Source organism: Tasmannia lanceolata, unplaced genomic scaffold (genome assembly GCF_043159265.1).
Source record: "Tasmannia lanceolata isolate RefF3 unplaced genomic scaffold, GAP_Taslan_0.1 ptg000007l, whole genome shotgun sequence".
NCBI classification, from domain to species: Eukaryota; Viridiplantae; Streptophyta; class Magnoliopsida; order Canellales; family Winteraceae; genus Tasmannia; species Tasmannia lanceolata.
Window position 1 is genome coordinate 24,385,963 of NW_027518684.1, and position 21,691 is coordinate 24,407,653.

Consider the following 21,691-nt stretch of genomic DNA (forward strand, 5'->3'; position numbering starts at 1 on the left):
TTGAAAAAAGATTGACAACAACTAATTGCATAGAAAAAGTATTGTATCTTCACTATTTAAACCTGAAGCTTACGTGCCGGGCCAGGGAGCTTGCTTTGCTTATGACTAAGCGTCGTTTTTATTCCTTTCTTTCAAATCTTAGCACTACCAACCGAAACTCTTTTCTTCGACACCGTTCTGAAGTTTAGCAATTAAGTCTCGTTTGAGTTGGTTTTCAGCCACTCTATTTTGCCTCATGACGACGGTATGCCCAGCCCTCTCCTTTCCCTTGCCCTGCTGTAACGACATCCTAATAAATAACTGGAAATTCCCCGCTCGTGCTCCCGTCGAGTGAAGCCCATCGCTCGCAAAGGTGAAGTTTTGCAGCCATCCCAGCTTGCATTTTCAGTTTGGGTTTTCCAACTTCGTTAAGTTACTGGGGTTGATGACATAGCAACGAGATAGGTGGTTTGGCGCGAAGTGAGCTTGGCTGTCCCAAGTGGTAGATTCTCCCGCGGGTCGACGAACGGAATTGCACTCGGTCTGCATCTGAAATATGGGTCTATGGAACCAAGAGGGGGGTAAATTGGTTTTATCAAAAATTTATACCATTTTAAAATTCAAGGATTAAACCTAATTTGATTTTTTCTTCTCTTGCTTAGATTTTGGTTAGTTCAAATAATATCAAATCAAAAGGAAGTGCCAAACAAAACAAAAATGAAAGCAAGACAAGGAAGGAACACACCGATATATAGTGGTTCGGGCAAAGCCCTACTCAACTCTTCTTGAGATCGTCCTCAAGGATTTTCACTATGTGAGACCTCCACGATGCCCAGCTCCGAGGCGATTACACTCCCAAGTGGTACTAAATGAGGATGCCCTTGACACCTTTACACCCACTCTCCTTCTTCGCCAAGTTCTAAGCGCTACTCCTTAGGGTATTAAAAAAAGAATGCCCTAGCCACCTTTACAATGAATAGAAGATGAAGATTGCTTGGCTTCTCTTGAAAGCTTGATACACAATGAAGTCCCCTTGAGTGCTCTCCACAATAGGTTGCAAATGAAAGCCCTAAATCCAAACTCTAATGATTTGCAAATACAAGGCAAGTTTGGTGGAGAAGAAAAACAAAGGCTCAAGCTAAAAGGGTTTGCAAGTTCTTTTTATGCTTAAGGATGTTTTTTCAAAATATTGAAGAGAGATAGATGATCCTCTTGAATGTATATTTATAGTCCTTGGAGAAGATATGACCGTTTGGGGGTGGATGTATCAAAAACACCCCAAAAATCAATTTTTAATTTGAAACCCAACGGCTCTTTTTTGTGCTGTCGCGACGTTCTTGGAGTTCCGAGAACCATTCTCGGAGTTCTGAGAGAATGGTCAGAAGTTGGAAAATACTACTGGACCATTTCTCGGAGTTCCGAGAAAAATTCTAGGAGTTATGAGAAATTGTCCAGAGTATGAAATATACTCCTGGACACTTTCTCGGAGTTCCGAGCTCAGAGCTCCGAGAAGCCTAAAATTAGCAGACTTTTCTGTTTTTGTTGCTATTTGACTCTGGGCTTTTGGAACTCAAATCTTATGATAATTTGGAATATTATGAGGGTCCCAACATGTTGGTCAACCACATAACCATTCACTTAACCAATTAATTTTAATACGGGGAGTGTGGTTAGTTTTGAAAAATACATTTAAAAGATTTTGCCTTGACTTAGAAATCAAAGAAAGAGGATGTACAACAAGTCTAAATATGGTTACGTTCCTCTTTGGTCTTGGTCTTCATAGATCTTCTATGTTGTGCTTGCTTTGCTTGAGTGTATTGAGGTGAGCTCCACATTGATTGTTCTTCCAAGGTGAGTTGTCCCATGTGGTCTCTAGCTCCTTTGACTCTTGTGTGGTACATCTTCAAGCATGACCAAGTGATGTGATGGTTTCTTCTATGATCAACCTATCATATCATAACACTTCAAGGCAAAATGATTAGTATTCAAGAACATAATCAATTGTGTTTAGAATCATCAAAACAAGATAGGAGAGTAGACCCTTCGGCTTACAATCTCCCCCTTTTTGATGATGACAAACAAAATTGATTATGAGGTGTGTGTGGAGTGACATAATAGGCAAGTAAATGCAGGAACTCCCCCTCAATATACGCACAATGATAAACGATAACAAGTAAAAGCATATAGTGCATATAGAACATGAATAGATAATCAATTTCCAAACCTCGCCCCCTTTTGTCCTCGAAAAAAAGGCGAACTTAATCAAGGTTTAAGTGCATATATGAACAAAGTGATATTCGAGAAGTAGTTCATGTTGATTAGGTATAAAACTTCCCCTTAAACTTTTAAATGAGGCAAACTAAGATGTATAGCAAATAGGATTGAATGTAGCCTCTAAAACCCCTTTCTTATTTTTATTTTTTTTTCTTTTTTTTCTTTTTTTATTTTTAAAAGAGAATGAGATAGAGTGTGAAGCTAACATGATGAGCAGGAGTAAGTGATGATTGAGTTAGGTACTCCCCCTAAATCAATGCTTAGGGTATAAAATATGTAGCCAAGTAATGCACATATACCTGTTCATGATCGAGATGTTGACATACTGCCAAATTGTTAGGTATTTTAATTAAGGAGAAGGTACCTCTCCATCTTAGAGAACTAAGAAGGCTAAGAGTACCAATTGAGTGATTTTTAAGATTAAGGTTTGACATCGCATTCATGCAGATACTACCAAACGGGGATGATATATATATATACTATATAGAGAAGCTGGTGAAAGGCACAAAGTATTTATCTGGCAATTTCTTTGAGTTGATCTGCACTACAAATGTTCAAGGCACTTCGGATATAACATACTCTATCATCACTAAGGAGTTTTGTAAAGATATCAGCCAATTGTTCCTCGGTGTTCATATATTTTAAGCAAATGTTCCCTTTTTGTGAGTGATCTCTAATGAAGTGGTGCCTAATCTCAATATGTTTGGTTCTAGAGTGTTGTATGGGGTTCTTTGTCAAGTTTATAGCACTAGTATTGTCACATTGGATGAGAATATTTTCCAATTTAATTTCATAGTCCATCAATGTACTTTTCATCCATAGGACTTGTGCACAGCAAGCTCCAGCTGCCACATATTCTACTTCTGTTGTGGATAGAGCTACTGAATTTTGTTTCTTGCTAAACCATGAAACAAGTGATTTGCCCAACAATTGACAAGTCCCACTAGTGCTTTTCCTATCCACTCTACATCCAGCAAAGTTTGCATCTGAATATCCAGTGAAGTGAAGGCAGTAGATCTTTCATACCATAGTCCCAGACTTTGGGTTCCTCTTAAGTACTTGAAGATCTTCTTGACTGCAGATAGGTGAGACTCTTTTGAATCCGATAGAAATCGAGCACATAGACAGACAGTAAACATAATGTCTGGTCTGTTGGCTGTCAAATAGAGTAGGCTACCTATCATACCCCAATACATCTTTTGGTCCACAGATTTGCCAAATTCATCCTTTTCTAACTTAGCAGTTGTACTCATGGGAATTCTTGATGTCTTGCTGCTATCCATACCATACTTCTTTAATAACTCCTTTGTATATTTTTCTTGATTTATAAATATCCCATTTTGGTATTGTTTGATTTGGAGTCCTAAGAAGTAGGTTAACTCACCCATCATGCTCATTTCAAATTCATTTTTCATTAGAGTTGCAAATTCATCACACATTTTTTGATTAGTCAAGCCACAAATGGTGTCATTCACAAAAATCTGGACAAGGAGGATATCTTGATTTTCTCTTTTTATAAATAATGTTTTATCCACCTTTCCCATCTCAAAATCTTTTTCTACTAGGAAGGTGCAAAGCCTCTCATACCAAGCTCTAGGAGCTTGCTTCAAACCATATAAAGTCTTATCAAGCTTGAAGACATGATTTGGATGTTTGTAATCTTTAAAACCTGGAGATTGCTCAACATACACTTCCTCTTGGATATAGCCATTTAGGAAGGCACTTTTGACATCCATATGATATAATTTAAATCCTTTATGAGATGCATATGCCAAAAGTATACTAATAGCTTCCATACGGACAGCAGGAGCAATTGTCTCATCATAGTCTATTCCTTCCTCCTGATTGCACCCTTGGGCTACAAGCCTAGCTTTATTTCTAGTGATAATTCTATTTTCATCCATTTTTTTTCTATACACCCATCTTGTGCCAATGACTGGATGATCACTAGGCCTAGGCACTAGTTTCCACAGCTTGTTCCTTTCGAATTGACTCAACTCTTCTTGCATAGCCATCAACCAATATTCATCCTTTTCGGCTTTCTTGATGGACTTAGGTTCTAATTCGGATAGGAACGCCAAGTTGTTACTCACACTTCGATAGTATGATCTAGTTCTTACCGGCGATGTGGCATCACCTAAGATTTGGGATTCAGGATGATCTACCAATATTCTCCTATCCATAGGTAATGAGTTATCCTCTACACTCTCAACTTCCTCACTTGGTAATGTATTACTTGTAGATGCATGGGGAGGAGCATTTGTCTTAGGTAAGAGGTGTTCAATAGGTTCATCCTCATCATGTGGAATTTCTTGAGGTGTTGGCTCTCTCTCATCAAATGTAACATGCATGGATTCTTCTACAACTAGGGTTCTTCTATTAAACACTCTATATGCCTTGCTATGTGTAGAATACCCTAAGAATATGCCATCATCCGACTTCTTATCAAATTTATTCAAGTTATCTTTGATATTCAAGATGTAGAATCTACAACCAAACACTCTAAAGTAGCTTAAATTTGGTTTCAAGTTTTTTCAAAGCTCATAAGGTGTTTTCTTAGAAATTGGCCTTATATATACCCTATTTATGATATATCAAGCGGTGCTAACCACCTCCGCCCAAAAGTATCTAGGGAGATCATTTTCATGCAGCATGGTTCTAGCCATTTCTTGGAGGGTTCGATTCTTTCTTTCTACAAACCCATTTTATTGAGGTGTCCTAGGTGCCAAAAAGTTGTGTTTGATGCCATGTTCATTACAATAAGTGTCAAAGTGTATATTTTCAAATTTCGTTCCATGGTCACTTCTAATGTAAGATATGGCAATACCTTTTTCATTTTGGACTTGGTTACACAAGTTAAGAAAATTTTCATAGGTTTCATCTTTATGTGCTAAAAATATAACACATGTAAATCGTGAGTAGTCATCCACAACAACAAACACGTACTTCTTTCCACCTAAGCTACTTGTCTTCATTGGTCCAAAAAGATCCATATGAAGTAGTTGCAAGGGGTAAGTGGAGAAAACAACCGTAGTTTTCTTGGAATGAAATTAATGTAAAGAGGCACCCGCCCCTCCCAAAAACGCTAATTGTGTTTTTTTCATCTTCTTCCTCATTCAAATTCACGCCCAAGGTGAGTTGATTTCTTCTCTCTCTCTCTCTCTCTCTCTCTCTCCCTTCTCTTCTATTCTTCTCCTCTCTTCTCCTTTTCACTTCTATTATTCTCTTCTTTCGTCGTCTCTATTATCTTTCTTTCCATTTAGTACCCTAAAACTAAAGGAATATGAGAACTGATAAGAAGAAGAAGATGTTGCAATGGATGGGAGCTACACAGGCAATCCCTTGGGAAGTTTCCTTTTGGTTTTCTAGGCATCTACAGATTCATCCTTCTATTTATAAAGGATTTCTCTTGATTATATCCTTTATTCCTATTGTCGTTACGCCCCTCCATATTTTTGTGCGTTACAATTGCACTTACTCCCCATGCGTTATATGTTATAGCAAGTCATTGTGCCCACCTACCATAACATCTCTCACTTAGCCACATTGGCCGAGTGAATTCCTTTAATATTTCTGGCTGGGATATATCTCCCAAAAACCTTTCCTTGACTTAGATGTTTCTAAGTCTCACCAAGCTTACATGCTCGATGAATTCCGCGGCTAATATATTTCTCCTAAACGCCTTTCCTTGAGTTATACATTTCTAAATCCCACCAAGCTCTCATACATGACGAATTCTGCACGACTCCTTTTGCCTGCAATTATTTCATCTTGGCTATTTTGCCTAAACATACTTCCTTGACTTAGACAATTCCAAGTCCCATCAAGCCCACATGCTTGATCAAAGTTTCCGCACGAACTCTTTCGTCAAGGATCGGCAATTATGTCTAAATCCCACCAAGCTCTCATACATGATGAATTCCGCACGACTCCTTTTGTCAACAATTATTCTGTCTTGGCTAATTTGCCTAAACATACTTCCTTGACTTAGACAATTCCAGGTCCCATCAAGCCCACATGCTTGATGAAAGTTTCCGCACGAACTCTTTCGTCAATGGATTGGCAATCATGTTAGAGGTAGGCATATAAGTTATCTTCATTTCCTGTTTCTCCACTATATCTCTAATATAGTGATATTCCATGCATGTGTCTTCTCTTATAGCTATTCACTCTACTATATATCAGGCTTATTGCGGTCTGATTATCACAATATAATTCTATTGGTCCATCAACCAAATTAAGGTCTAAATCGACCAAAAATTGTATAATCTAGACGGCATTAGTAGTTGCCATGCTACATGCTATATACACAGCTTCATGCACATATCTTGCCACACACCCATGTTTCTTGCTAGACCAACAAATAGCTGCACCTCCAAATATAAACACATATCCAGAAGTACACTTACTGTCATCTCTGTCACCCACGAATCCGCATCATAGTAACCATGAAGTTCAAGATTTTCCTCTTGAAAACACAATTTGAGGTGCTTAGTTCCTCTAATGTATTTCATTATTCTTTTCACTGCTTTCCAATGAACATGACCTGGATTACTTTGATATCTGCTTACTAGACCCACCGGATAGGCCAAATCTAGTCGAATGCACTACATCGCATACATCAAGTTTCCAACCGCCTAAGCATACGAAACATTAAGTCTTTCTTGTCATTTACCTGGACATTGACTTATAGACAATTTCCTATCTACCACTAGGGCGTCAGTGCAGGATTACAATTCTTCATTCCAAAAAATTTACTGTATTCAAGTATATTTCCCGGTCTAAGCACAACTTTTTATTCTTCCTAACCTTAGTGATTTTAATACCAAGCACATAGGATGCTTCTCCCATGTATTTCATCTCAAACCTTAGGCTAAGTTCCTACTTATTTTTATTAATCATTTTAAGTCATTTCTTGCGAGGAGTATATCATCCACATATAAAGACAATATTGTAAACTTGCTCCCACTTTTCTTGATTTATACACAATAGTCTAGGTTGTTGACTACAAAACCAAGTTTGAGAATAAACTGATGAAACGTCAAATACTATTGACATGAATATTGTTTTAGACCGTATAAAGATTTCTTTAATTTATATAATATTTCCTCCTTACCCTTTACCTAAAAACCCCCATGTTGGTTCATATAAATGGTTTCACTCAATTCTCCATTGAGAAAGGCAGTCTTTACTTCCATCTGAAAAAGTTCCAAATCCAGATGAGCCACTAATGCCAGTATAATCCTTATTGAGGCAAACTTGGCAACTGTAGAGTAAGTTTCTTGATAATCTATGCCTTTTCTTTATGTGAACCCCTTGGAAACTAGTCGGGTCTTGAATATGTCAATAGACCCATCAGACTTGTATTTCTTCCTTAGCCCACATTTACATCCTATGACATTTCTGCCTCCAGGTAATTCACATAGCTCCCATACCTGATTCTTTTCAACAGAATCAATTTCATCTTTCATGGCTTTTAGCCATTCTTCTGACTCGTGCAATTTAATCGCTTCGTCAAAGTTCATGGGATCTGTGATTTCATCTGTGTCTAAGTCTGTGAATAGGCACATTCCATACACATGTTGAGATAATAGTCATCTAAATAAGATGGAGGTGCTCTAGGTCTCTTGTTGCAGGACAATGTGGGTTCTTTGTGAGGAATTTCTTGTTCTTAAGGTACACTTATAGTACTGGGATGATCTTTAGGTTCTTTAGACCTATCATCCCCAACTATTACCAGAGGTTCTTCACTCTCTGACTACGGTTGTTCATTTCTAGATTTTCTAGGAATTCTGCATCCCGACTTTCTATAAACCCTTTCTCAGGGTGAAAGAATCTATAACCATTAGATCGTTTAGGGTATCCTATGAACTTACACTTCCATATTCACGGATCTAATTTATTCCTTAGTGTTGTAGTAATCATTACACAGGTTGTATGTCCCCATTTTCTTAAGTGTCTTAGATCTTGTTTTCTACCAGTACACATTTCATAAGGGTTGTTTCCACTATTTTTGTCAGTATTCTATTTAATATGCACAGATGTGTACATAATGCTTCTCCCCAAAATACCTTGGAGCGACCGAAGTACGATAGCATGAACCTTACCATGTTAAGCAATGTTCTATTTCTTCTTTGAGCCACAACATTCTGTTGTGGTTTATAAAGCATACAACTATTTATATAGAGTTTGCATACACTCTTCTCATAACACTCTTAAATGAAAAAAATAATTTCCAAGCCTAAGAACATTCCCTAGACTTAACATTACCTAGGCATAGCCATTTCACAGACTTAGAATTGACATTTCATAGGCTTGACTTTGCACTTCCTAGACAAAGATATTTCCTAAACTTGTGATTTACAATGCTTGTTCATTTCCTAGACATACTCATTTAATAAACTTTACATTTCCAATGCTTAGATTTTTAGACTTACAAGCCACCCATTTCCAACATAATAGTAATATCTAGAAAAGACACATTTCCAAAACATTGACTCAACATAATTCCATGGTAGTACAAAGTCCTAGAAAAGACATTAACTTTCAACACCCTCCTTAATGTGCTTTCACAGTCCCGATGTCACATCAAGATGCAAGCACGTCATCACTCATGCAAGGACCATAGATAGTCTTGTGTGCTACTAACTCTGGGGTAAAATAGGTATGCAAAATGTGAATGCAAATGCATGCGAGTGAAGTGTGTGCATATTTTGGATCCCTACATGCCTCCCGAAGCATTTTAAGTGCAAATATTTGAGCAAGCGGCTCACGTAAGCTTTTAGCCCTTTTTGGCTATTTCTGGCTTTTGTAAAACGCACGAAATTACAGTTTAATAACCAAAGTCGCTAAAATTCTGTAGAGCTCGTAGAACCTTGCAGATCTAGCATATTGTGCTTTTAATTGTAAATTCTTTGGAAAATCATTTGAAATTCTAAAAACTTTTAGAAAAACAAATCAAAATGCTTATTAGAACCAGATCTGTAAGGACACTAGAGTCACCACCCAGGAATGGACCTAGGACCCTTATTTGGACTCTGATTTAAGGCTTAGATCTAACCAAAGGACTATGGTGTGCTAGGTTACGTTGATGGAATGTGTTAGGCACCATCTACGCCTAGGAAATCATGGTTCTATGAATCATATCTGCTTAATTTTGAAGTCTCAGTTGAAAATTCAGTAAATTGGAATCAAATTTTGAAACTGTTTGGGAATTTCATACAAATCAAACCAGTTCATATGTTTATAAAGAATACAAATAGTTATGTTTGAAAGGTTATGAGGTAGGAGTTTTTTCACTTTCTGTGCCTATAATATAACATAATTCTGCTATCCGTATAGTGCCGAAACTTTTCAGTCCTTATACTGGAGAGAGAATATCACAAGGATATGTATTATCCCCTGGACATGATTGATCTTTGGGACCATCATCACACCAAACTATCGTTAGTTCGATCTTGGAAAAATGGGATGTCTACAATATCCTGAAGTACTTTCCATATCATCAATTGATCCTGCCTGTTGACACCCCACTTTGTCAAGATCATACTAATGATAGGTAGCTACGAGGATGACTCCTATGATGACTCTCAAAGCTTCTTTGGTCCTTGTCTCAATCTTTCTCTCGATCTTTTCTCTAGTTTTCAAAATAAGAAGTTACCGAAAAAACCAGTGATCCTTTTAGCCAAACTCTCATTTAAAACCACCTAAATCCACCAAAATCTTTAAAACCGAGTCCCCAGTTTGCCAAACCGAGATCTCTGAGATCCAAACTAAAAGCCCGTTAGCACATGGCACCCTGCCTCTTACGGCAACCCAAAATCCTGAAGATCGAACCCCCAAACTTAGAAAAACTCCACCGAAAACCACTTTTGGCTACCAAAAACCACGTTTTGGGAACTGGAAACCACTTTTGGCCACCAAAAATCACTTTTTAGGAACTCAAAACTACTTTTGGCCAAGCAAAAAACCACTTTTCGGGAACTGAACCTATGCCTGCGATTTTGGAAATCGCAGGCAGTGGGTATCTGCTATTTCAGAAATCATAGGCTGTGATATCTAAATCGCAGCTTACGATTTTGGAAATTGCAGGCAGTGGGTTTTGAAACTCTATAAATAGAGGGCTTCGGGTTCATTTACTTCCAGACCAATATTTGAGGGTTTTTTGTTATTTTTCAATTTCTGGTTCTCTGGTTTTGGAAAATCTAGAGAGAGAGTATGAGAAGCTTGTTGAGATTCGCCCAGAAACTGTGAACAGTCACCTATGACTACCCAGTTTCTTTCAGAATCTCTTGCAAACCACAGGATGTCGGCACTCTACCAAAATTTTGAGTTGGAGTGACGTTCACTTTCACATCAGGAGGCAAACAGGTTTCCCAATGCCTAGGTACATTTACTGCTTTCTTTATTGCTTTCCAAAATTTTAATTACAATTCAGTAGTGGGTAGCTATAGGGTTTGGGATCCACTGGCCCCTCACCCTGCAGCCTAAATCCCCTCCTATTCCATAGTGAGGGTTCTTTTCTCTCTCCTTATCGCCTACTCTATCTCGGGCCCCACCATAGGTCGTGAGAGCTTGACGCTCCTTAAGGTGAGGGAAAAACGAAGAGAATCCAAAGAAACGGGAGCCCATATTACCACAAACCAAGTTTGCATATAACAGTTCCATAAATGAATCTATTAAGAAGGTGCCATTTGAGGTTGTGTATGGTCGAAATTCTCATCATGTTGTGGACTTCTTACGGTTGCCAAGCCCAAATAGAATAAGCATGGAAGCAGAAGAGTTTGTTGAACATATACAAGTTGTGCACAAATTCAACAAAATTTGCCGCCACACAACACTAAAATGCAAAAGCTAATGAACATAGGTGCCATGTCGAGTTTAAAGGAGCTCTTGTTATGGTGTATCTTCGCAAGGAAATGTTTCCAATGGGAACTTATAACAACCTGAAGCAAAGAAAGTCTGGACCTTGCAAAGTTCTAAAGAAGTTGGGTCCAAATGCATATCACTTGGAGTTGCCAAATGGATTGGCCATCAGCCATGTTTCTAATGTAAGCGATCGTCACCCATATTATGGGGACCCAGATGGAGAGTTGTTGGAAGCCACTAATTTTTCTATTATACCTGCTACCTTGCTGTGAGAAAATATCGACGTGTTAGGCGTGCGTTCTATCACTACTCGTCATGGATTCTATACATAGTATCCTGTGCGATAGAAAGAAAAACCTAACTCTGAAGATGCATGGATCTTAGTGGAAGAGCTGAATCGATTGGATAAGCAGCTTTGGCATGACCTAATGACGAACTTGAGGTCAAGTTCTTTTTGGGAAGGGGTGAATGATGAAATGGCATAGCCAAGTGCCAGTCATGTGATGATGCCATCAATGTGGCTTGTGGCACATCCACTTGGTTTGACTTGGTCTTGGGTATAGTATGAGAATTTAGCTAAGTAATATTTATCTCTAGTTATTAGTATTAGTTAGATGAGTCTTTCTTTAATTCTTCTTAGGACTTTTTGAAGACTTAATGGTTTTGTATTTTGACTAATTAGGAAATGGTATTGTCATGAAAGTTTTCTTATAAGTTATTATCAGGTCTTGAGAATAGGCATGTGAGTTATTGTTAAATCATTTTCAATGCATTTCATTTACTACATTTGTATCTCTATGCATATCAATGAGAATGAGCAACAATGGATGGTACTTTTGAATGAAATTCTCTATGGCAATTTGCTGTAATCTAGAGTTGAGTGATTCATTCCAAGGGTTGAGTGAATTCCCATTGGCATTGCGCAATTTCGCCTTGCTAGTCGAATAATTCCTAATATCCTATCCGGCATAGAGTGCTTCCGCTACAAACCGATGGAGTGATTCTCGGTCATATTTTCCTCTTATTCTTGTTATTAGATAAATTTCATTTTGTATTTTCATTTGCGGGTTACGGCCTGCACTGGGCCGCCCTTTATTTGCTGGTTATGGCCTGCACCACATAGCATGGGCCAAGAACATATGAAGCATGCATTAATTTCCCAGTGGATCTTGTATATCTAAGTTCTCCATTTTTAGGCACTAGAAGCCTTATAATTTTTAAATGTGATAACTTAGAAAGATATCACAAAATCAAATTGGTCCCCTCCAAAGATAGCTTTCGACAACCCTATAAAAACCAATGCATGTGTTCTCATCCTGTAGAGACTCCATTTTGACCGAGCCCTAAGCCTTTATTTTGAATAAATTTTTTTTTAAATAAGTGATTTAGTATCCCAAAATTGCATCAATAGGGTAGGTTAGGATCCCAAATAGGTCCCAGTAAAATTTCGTAAAAATTCATCTAGAATTTCCTAGTGAGTTTAGTATTGTAGTGTAGTGTAATAGGGGGGTGTTTTAAACAAAGGGAGAGTGCCAATACCAATTTAGATATAACCAATCTTTTCAAAAAGATCTTCCCTTAGAGTTTGGAGTCTGTCCTAGATGTTTGGGGTGTCTTAGAGTTAGGAGTCTGTCCTGATTGTGTTTGTTCTAGAGTTAGGAGTCTATCCTAGCTAGGAGTATGTTACGCCTCTGTCCGGTCAGTTAGCGATCCACATCGCCGATTGATGACTAGACTATGATGCGCTAGTGAACCCATTGTGTTTCCTAGGGACACAACCTAGTTATACATAAGATGTAGGGCCCACCTACATTAGACTAGGTTAACTTGCATCTAGTTAGGGCATATAGGGAGTCTTAAAAATCCACAATTCACTTGGATCTAAATAATCGCAAAAGAAGTCAAGTTTTCTAGGTCAAGTCTAGGATAGCAGTCCTAGATGTGTTATGCATTGTAGTTTAGAATAGACGTGCGAAGACCTATGTTGCCTTGATTCCTGTAAGAGGCGGGGATACGTAGGCTTCTTTGGACGAACATCAGATCATTCAAAGACTCGGGTTTAAGCCTTAAAGTCTTATGATTTGTTGTTAGTACTTTAAGGCTTGTGTTTGTATATTGATTATGATTTCTTGCATAGGATTATGATAGTGTGTGATCATTTCTTTACTTGCTCACATGTTTAGCTATAGCATTCACCTGCTTACTTGTCTTGATTACATGCTTAGCTGTAGCATTCACCTACTAACTTGTCCTGATTGCATGCTTAGCTGTAGCATTTACTTGCTTATTTACCTTGATCATCTGCTTAGCTGTAGCTCATTTATCTTTCTAACTTATCGTATTTGTTGTATCTTGTACAAACCTTATACCTTTAGCTGTAGCATGCATGTGTTTGCACACCAGAACTTAGACATCATTTAGGCATGACACTCATAACCTAGCTACTCTTAGGTGACACTTCTTTCATTTATGTTGTGTGTGCTTATTATTCATCTCCGAGACATGCATGATTAGGTAGACGTCTTCTCGGAGATATATGTTCCCATTTCACATGATTTTCGCCCAAAACTCTTCAAAATCAATAAATAAATGGCATAAGAGACCAGGTGCTTGCACTTGGGCGGATGAAGTGCTCTTCGGACCTTCCAAATTCGTAACCAGGCACGAACCGTTTGTATCTCTGGTTATCCATTGCAACAGAGCATAGTATGGGATCCAGGGCCGACTTCCTTAGATGGCGACTCTTCTTTGTTTAAGGTACATCTCGAATCCAGGCTAGTCCCCGAATCAAGAGGTGTCTCACTTTACATCGCCACTCATGCTGTGAGATGCACTTTTTTTAAAGTTCCTTGGTAGAGCTCTCCTTCACGTGGATGATCTAGAGACTTTCGAGGCTCGTCCCCCGCCAGAGTGAGTATCACTATCAGTGCTATAAATAAGAGTATCATCGAAGTAAACAACCACACATCTACCAATGAAAGGCCAGAGTACTTGGTTCATAACCTGCATGAACGTACTAGGGGCATTAGATAGCCCAAACGGCATGACCAACCACTCGTACAAACCCTCTCTGGTCTTGAAAGTTGTCTTCCATTCATCACCAGGTCTAATCCGTATCTAATGATAACCCGACTTCAAGTCCAACTTGTAAAACACTTTAGCACCCGCAAGTTGATCCAATGAATCATCCAACCTTGGAATAGGAAATCTGTACTTCACAGTAATTTTGTTAATAGCTCGACTATCAACACACATCCTCCAACTCCCATCCTTCTTTGGAGTCAACAATGCTGGCATTACACACAGGCTCATGCTGTCAAAAATGAAGCCACTCTCCAATAGCTCACTCACCTGCCTTTGCAACTATGCATGCTCCACAAGACTCATGCGATAATGAGCTCTGTTTGGTAAGCTAGCACCGGGAATCAAATCAATACAATGCTGCACATCCCTCATGGGTGGTAATCCAGGTGGTAAATGCTCTGGAAAAACATCACTGAACTCCTCAACCAAAGGCCTAACCAACTCTGGTAGCTCATGCTCCTCCCCTTCCATCTTATTTACTAGTACATACACAATACCAGACTCCTCTATTGCACTAGCAAAACCAAATGCCTTGAGAAGCTCGGCACTCTCCCCAGGTTTCGGTTTGAGTCCAACAACTCAAGATGGAGTAAGAGTAGTCTTCACTCCCTCAAACATAAAGCTGTAAGTGTTTCTTCTACCATCATGAATAGCTCCACGATCATATTGCCATGGGCAGCCCAACATCAAGTGACATGCGTCCATAGCAACTACATCACACCATGCTTGATCCTTATATCTACTGCCAATCGAAAAATTAACCAAGCATTTCTGTGTCACTGCAACCTCATTACCCTTCTTTAACCATGCCAATTTGTAAGGATTATGATGTTTCTCAGTCTTCAGACTAAGCTTTCATACAGCCTCTACTGAAACCACGTTCTAACATGAGCCACTATCAATCACAAGCTGGCAAACCTTTCCTCCAATGGTGCATGAGATATGAAAAATATTGTTGCGAAGCCAATCATCACTAGACTCATCTTTTGGTGTCAAAAACACCTTTCTAGCAACAAGCGCCTCCCCCACATCACCTTGTAACACCTCCTCCTCTACATCATCATCATATGGGTCAAACACAGGTGGTGAGTGTAATCATAAATCCCACCAGCTTCAACTTCTTCAAATCCTTCCACAAACATCTACTTTCCTTCTCTCCTACCCTTCTTGCACTCATTCATCCTATGCAAAACTTGACCATAATTAAAGCAATTTATAGTAGATGAGCTACCTTCCATCAGATTAAAATTACGAGTCTGGGAAACTTGGGTAGATTGCACTTGCGGTGCTGGCCTTTGTACTTGAGCATTTCTTTGAGTTGGTCGTGTAGTAGTGTGGGACCCGATCCCGCGAGAGGGGTCGAATGCGCGCGAGGCGCTACACTCTCTCATGGTCTCTCGTACCCACGCGAATGGCGTGTGCTTTTTATTATTGATTTTAATTACCCAACCATGCAGGTAGCAACCAAGCCATAGGGTGCAAACAAACATGCAACCCAGTACCCATAAGGGCAGAGGTAAGCCGCCGAGCCTAGCAAGGTGTGATTTAATTCATCTTTTCTGTGAACTTGGGATCACTAAGGCAATCTAAATTCCACGCAAAAGAGAGTGACAGATTCGCCACCTAGATGAAGGATCTAGGACCCATAATTGACCAAAAATCTAGACTCGTTACCTGGTTACGAGAATGGAAGGTATAGGGAGTTACCACCACATGCACCATTCCTGCCCGATAATCGGTCTTAAATTCCAAAAGTTAACTCTTTTGAATTTCTTTTAAATTGCCCATTTAACTCTATATTAATGTGTGAACTACGTGACATGCATCCTAAGATCTAATTTCAATGTAATTCCTAAATGTGTATCTTGATTTTCTTAATTTATTTGAATTCAATCTAAGTGAAAGTTCTCCTAAAATTCTAATTTCATGGAAAGTCCTAGTAATTTAATTACTTTTAATTTAAGGATTAATATACAAAACCCCACCACTTATGTGTGGAGCCGAGTCGGGCTTGGTATGCCACTCAAGTATCCAAGTTGCCTACGTATCCAGCCTCACTAGAATCAGAGTCCATCGTAGTTCGGTGCACCTAAACTAAGCTACTTATGCCTAACTCATCTAGGACACCGATCTAGACTCGATTGACTGTTTCAACAGTTTTAAGAGAAATTATTTAGTTCAAGTTGAAGATTTTATTATCCTAGGACTTCATCTAAGATGCTACATGGTCCTAGCTAAGTGCAAGACGTCCCTTTGACTAATGCAGGTTAACCTACATCCTAAGTAACTAGGCCCGTCCTATGGAAAAAGTGAGGTGACTAGTGTAACTAGATCTATGACTCAATTGCTAATAATAGCAATCAGTTGGGATGAGGCTGAACTCCTTAACTCTAGGACACCCTAAAACCTAGGACACAACGCTAGATAAGAGTTCCTAATTGGTTCTAAAGGTCTTTACGAAGAGATACCGTTATCGAACGGTTCCAAAAGCACTGATCAAATGATCTTAATTTATTAAGTAAATAATTTTCAATTTTTCAAAGATTTTTTTATTCCTAACATCTAAGGAATACCAAAGGCTCTATGATTGGCAAATTTCAGCCTTGAGTTACATCCATGGAAGGGCATCGTGCTCTCAATCCTTATATAATTTAACACATAAATTATAGTCTATTATTGCCTGGCATAATTCTCAGGATTTCCGTGGACAGTGGACCTCGGAGCCAACAACATACTATAATTTACATGCTCAAATTATGCAGGAACGATCACAATTAGTATACGATTATGAATGCGATCTCGGCAGTTAAATCGTCACAGCATAGTCAATTTACAAAGGGAATCTATAACCTCTAGGGTTTATGTTTCAAACAATTTTAAGGTTAAATATATGATGAAACATTAGGGTTTTCTAAAAGTTTTCACTGACTTTTGTGTTGATTTGCTATTAAGTTGTGATTTATTAACATTAAGACCAGATTGCTAGGTTACACTGTAACCCTAAGCAATCGAACTCCAAATTCATTGTAACTTTTCTATTAACAAGATATGAATGTGTTTAGACTACTCGAAGAGTTTCATGAATTTAGAATACGTTTTGCTATCAATTTACGAATTTCCAAAATTTAGATTAGATTGCAAATTAACCAATCAACTCATAGCATACAAATCTCAAATCAGGTAAACCTATTACAGTATAGATAGAATCATGGTATTAAACTACTGTAAAAATTTCAAAGGTGTTTATCAAGATTTGATGAAACTAAAATTCACACAAAATTCGGATAAAATCAATGAATCAATTAAAAAGTAGATTAAATGATATCCTAATATCATGTACAAATTCCAGTAGATATAAAATAGGTTATATGATTTATGATTAAAATTTAAAGACATAATAATTAATGCTTCTCCATAAAATTGATTTTGAATAAAAAGGGGATTTCGTTTCGTAGGAATTAAAACCCGTTTTTTTTAAAGAAAATTTTGAAATCATATTAAACCTTTGTTAAATCTTTTAAACATTTTTCACTAACCTTCTAATGGCCTAAACTACTGACTTACATGAAAAAGATTTGAAATTTCATTAATTTAATATAAAAAGAATTACGACACGTAAAACGAAGAAGCGATTAGAAAACAAATAAAAAAACCTTTTTTGAAAATAAAATTTCATGAGAAATTCAATTTATTATTGAAAATTAATTCTGGAGAGTTTCATAAATTTTTAAAACCTTTTGATATTTATTAAAAATGGCCGAAATTTAAAATAATTTAAAACCTGATTAAAAAAATTCAAAAAAATCCAAAAATTTTTGGGTGGTCTGGAAAACAAAAAATTGGTTTGGAAACAAGATTTCACAAATTTTTGGACATGGTTTGATATACTTTTAGCTTCGTTCATCAAGAAATAACCCCTTTCGGGGTTATTTTTTTTTTAAATAGAATGAAAATTAAAACGGCCAAACCTCGATTAGAAATTAAGTTTCCAGTAGTATTTTATCTTATAGAAATCCCAAAAAATATCAGTTTTTAAAGAAACCCACGTTTTCAAACACTTGCTTTGATAATCCCATTTAAATCCATATTGAATAAAAAACGAAATAAAATCATTATTAAATAGTGAAAAATTAATTTTTTTGTGAAATTTTGGATTTTGAAAATTAATAATCTATATTATAACATACTGGAATTTCAAGAAAAAAATCATTGATTTGATCTATCAAAAGTAAAACCCTAGCATGCTTTTCTACTTTTGATATTACAAAGATAAAGATCTTACCGTTGATCGCGCTTCTTGTCTATAGGGTGCGTAGATCCGATGTATACGCTTTGTCGCACCCTTTTATATGATGAAGAAGACCCAAAGAAGACCCCAAAGATCCTTGATCTGTGATTTGTTGAACAAGAAAAGGGATTTTAAGAATCCCTTTTATGAAGAACCCTTGAGAGAGATGAACACACTTCAAGAGAAAAGAGGTTTTTTTCTCTTTTTTTTTCTTGGGAGGAGAGAGAAAAATGACGAATTTGGATTTTTTTTAATCCTTCCTAGGATTGTTTGCTTTGATTTTTATACAAAAAAGATAGGGTTAAGAGAGAAATAGTAGTTTCCAATATGATAGCTCCCATTTTTGGCTTGTTTCCAATTTTCCCCTCTTGCTTTCTTTCTTTCTTGTTTCCAAATTGGATTTGATTCAAATCTTAATTTCTTGTCAATCAAGAAATGCTATTCTCTTTCCACATTGCTTCTTTGGAAGAAAATTTTTTTAAGCAATCATTCCTCGTTTCCTTCTTTCCTTCTTTTCTTTTTTTATTCTTTTTATTTTTCTTTTAACAAATATGATGTCACCATTGTGACTTCATCAAGGTTGGGTGCTCAACTCATGTGGGTCAACCATGTGGGGCGCCCACCATGGTGGTTGACCCATATGGGTGAACCCACATGAGCTCCATCTTTGCGGGCTTTAGCCCAATGGGCCATTTCACACGGGTTTCAGGTTTTTCCGTAAAAATTCAATAAAATCTTTCTAAATTCAACATTCTATATATGGACCCAACCCATTTGACATTTATGGTGCTTCCCTCACACATGATCAGACCATCTTTTTTGAAACATAACTTTTCAGACCAAAATGCCCCTATTTGACTGTTAGACATCCAAATGCGACCAAAATACCCTTAGATTAGTTCACCCCTAAAGGGAAAAATTAAAAATGGAAAGTCTTTGTGGTCAAACTTCAAAAATAAAAACTTTTAAAATTGGGTCCTTTCGGTGAGCAATATTAAACAGGATCATTTAGTATCCCCTGAAAATACTCAAAATGCCCTCAACACTCAGAATTTCCAAATTAAGTAGAACCCCTGAGAAATTCTAAATTTAGCAGATTTTCTAAAATTCAGGAAATTATTCATAATCTCTCGGCCATATTTCGGAGATCAAAAGGATTACACAGGAAAAGACCAAATTACCCTGAGGTGCTAGAATTTGGCGAGACTAGGGAAAACCCTGATAAATTTCAAAAATAGCAGTTATGAACGAACTCAAGATTTCTTAGACACAACTTAGGAACCAAATATGATATGCTGGAAATGTCTGAAATACCCCGGAAGTGTATGACTAAGAGAAAATTTTGAGAGATCTAAATTTAACAGGTTTCTCAAATCTTACGAAATTACTTCTAATCCATCAGTCGTACCGGGATGGTTTTGGATATATGAGAAATGATTGAAATATCCATAAGATGATGAAAATGTGGAAGCCCCATGAGTATCTAAAAACAGCAGCTTTTTCAAAATTTGTAAAATCACTCAAGATTTCTCAAATATAACTCGGGGGTCAAACGAGACACATCGGGAATGACCAAAATACCCCTGTAGTGTAAAAATGGGCAAAAATGAGGGAAAACCCAAAAATTCTAAAAATAACAGGTTTTTTCAGTTGGTTGGAAACTTGAATTTTCATCTTCTAGATACCATTGGAACACCCTAGAAACCTTTAGGATCGCGAATCAACTTCAGAATTCCTTCAACGAGCCAAAATCTACCCTAAAATGCACAGATGCTGAATCTTAGGTGGAATATGGACTCGAAACTTGACAAACTACCAAATCTTTTGCTTTTTAAAGTATAGCAAAATTGGGGTGTCTACAAGTAGGTCTGGCACTACTAATAGGAATCCCACTATAGTTTCTATTACGAGAATATTATTTCTCTAAAGTAATTGCACGTTGATGTGCCTCAGACAAAGACCAACAATAAAAAGATCTATCATATCTTGAATATTTTGCCTCAAACCACCAGTATATCTTGAAACCAATTGCTCTTCCGACTCTGTCAAGTCATTCCGGGCAACCAATTGGTGAAACTTCTTCGTATATTCATCAACCGTATTACTACCTTGCCTAAGATTTCGCAACTGATTATAGAGAGCGCGTACATAATTATAAGGTAAAAATTCAGCTCTCATTTTCTTCTTTAACTTTTCCCAAGAAGTGATTTTGTCTTTACCTTGACGATGACACATGGTCTTCATCTGGTTCCACCATGCCTGAACTCTTCCACGGAACCTCACAGCAACAAGCGGGACGATTTTATCTTCGAGAACCTCCTTAAATTCAATAACTTCTTCAACGGTGAACAGCCAGTCTATAAATTCCTCTGCTGTAAGACCACCATGGAATTCAGGAATCTCAGTATTTATACCTGTTTCCCATCGCCTCATATTCCCTCCATTTCGCTCATGTCTTGGATGATGAAAATCTGCTGCAAAGGGATTTTCTTCTTCGAATTCCTCAATAGTGGAAGCTTTGGTGCGAGAAGCTTGCAACTCTGCTACTTGTTGCGTCAACACTTCGATTTGTCGCTGCATGGCCTCCATTGCTTCATCATGCCCACCAAGAGTGTTGTTAATCTAAGAACGGGACATTTGGCGAGTGTGTGGCGCCATAGAAGTCAACAACAATGGATTTTATGGAGAAGAAATTGAAGGGATTCCTTCTTCTTTTTTTCTTTTTTTTTTGGAATAGTGATTTGAAAGAGCTTAATGGAGAAAAGGAAGATGAGAGAAAAAATGGGGAAAAGATGAGTGATAGAAGAAAAAAAAAGGACAAGAGATGAGAGGAAAAAAAGTAAGGAAAGAAGATGGGAAGAAAGAAAGGAAGATGACGGATGACGATTTACGGTAGTGGATTGATGAAAAACAATGGCAAGAAGGTCATTGGAAGGCTTCTGGATCGTAAAGAAGAACAGAACTTCTTTGAAATTGCAGCTCTGATACCAGATGATGGATTTTTAATTGTTGCTAAGAGTTTAGATGATGAGCAATTTGTTTTCTATGGAGAACAAGTGATTAATGATTCAGTTCAGGAGATTGTTGATGTGCGTTGGGAAATCATGAATGAATAGCCAAAATAAGTTGGATCCGACGGCACATTAGGTGGACAAGTAGAGATTGGACAACGGAAAAATATTACATCAATTTTTCCAT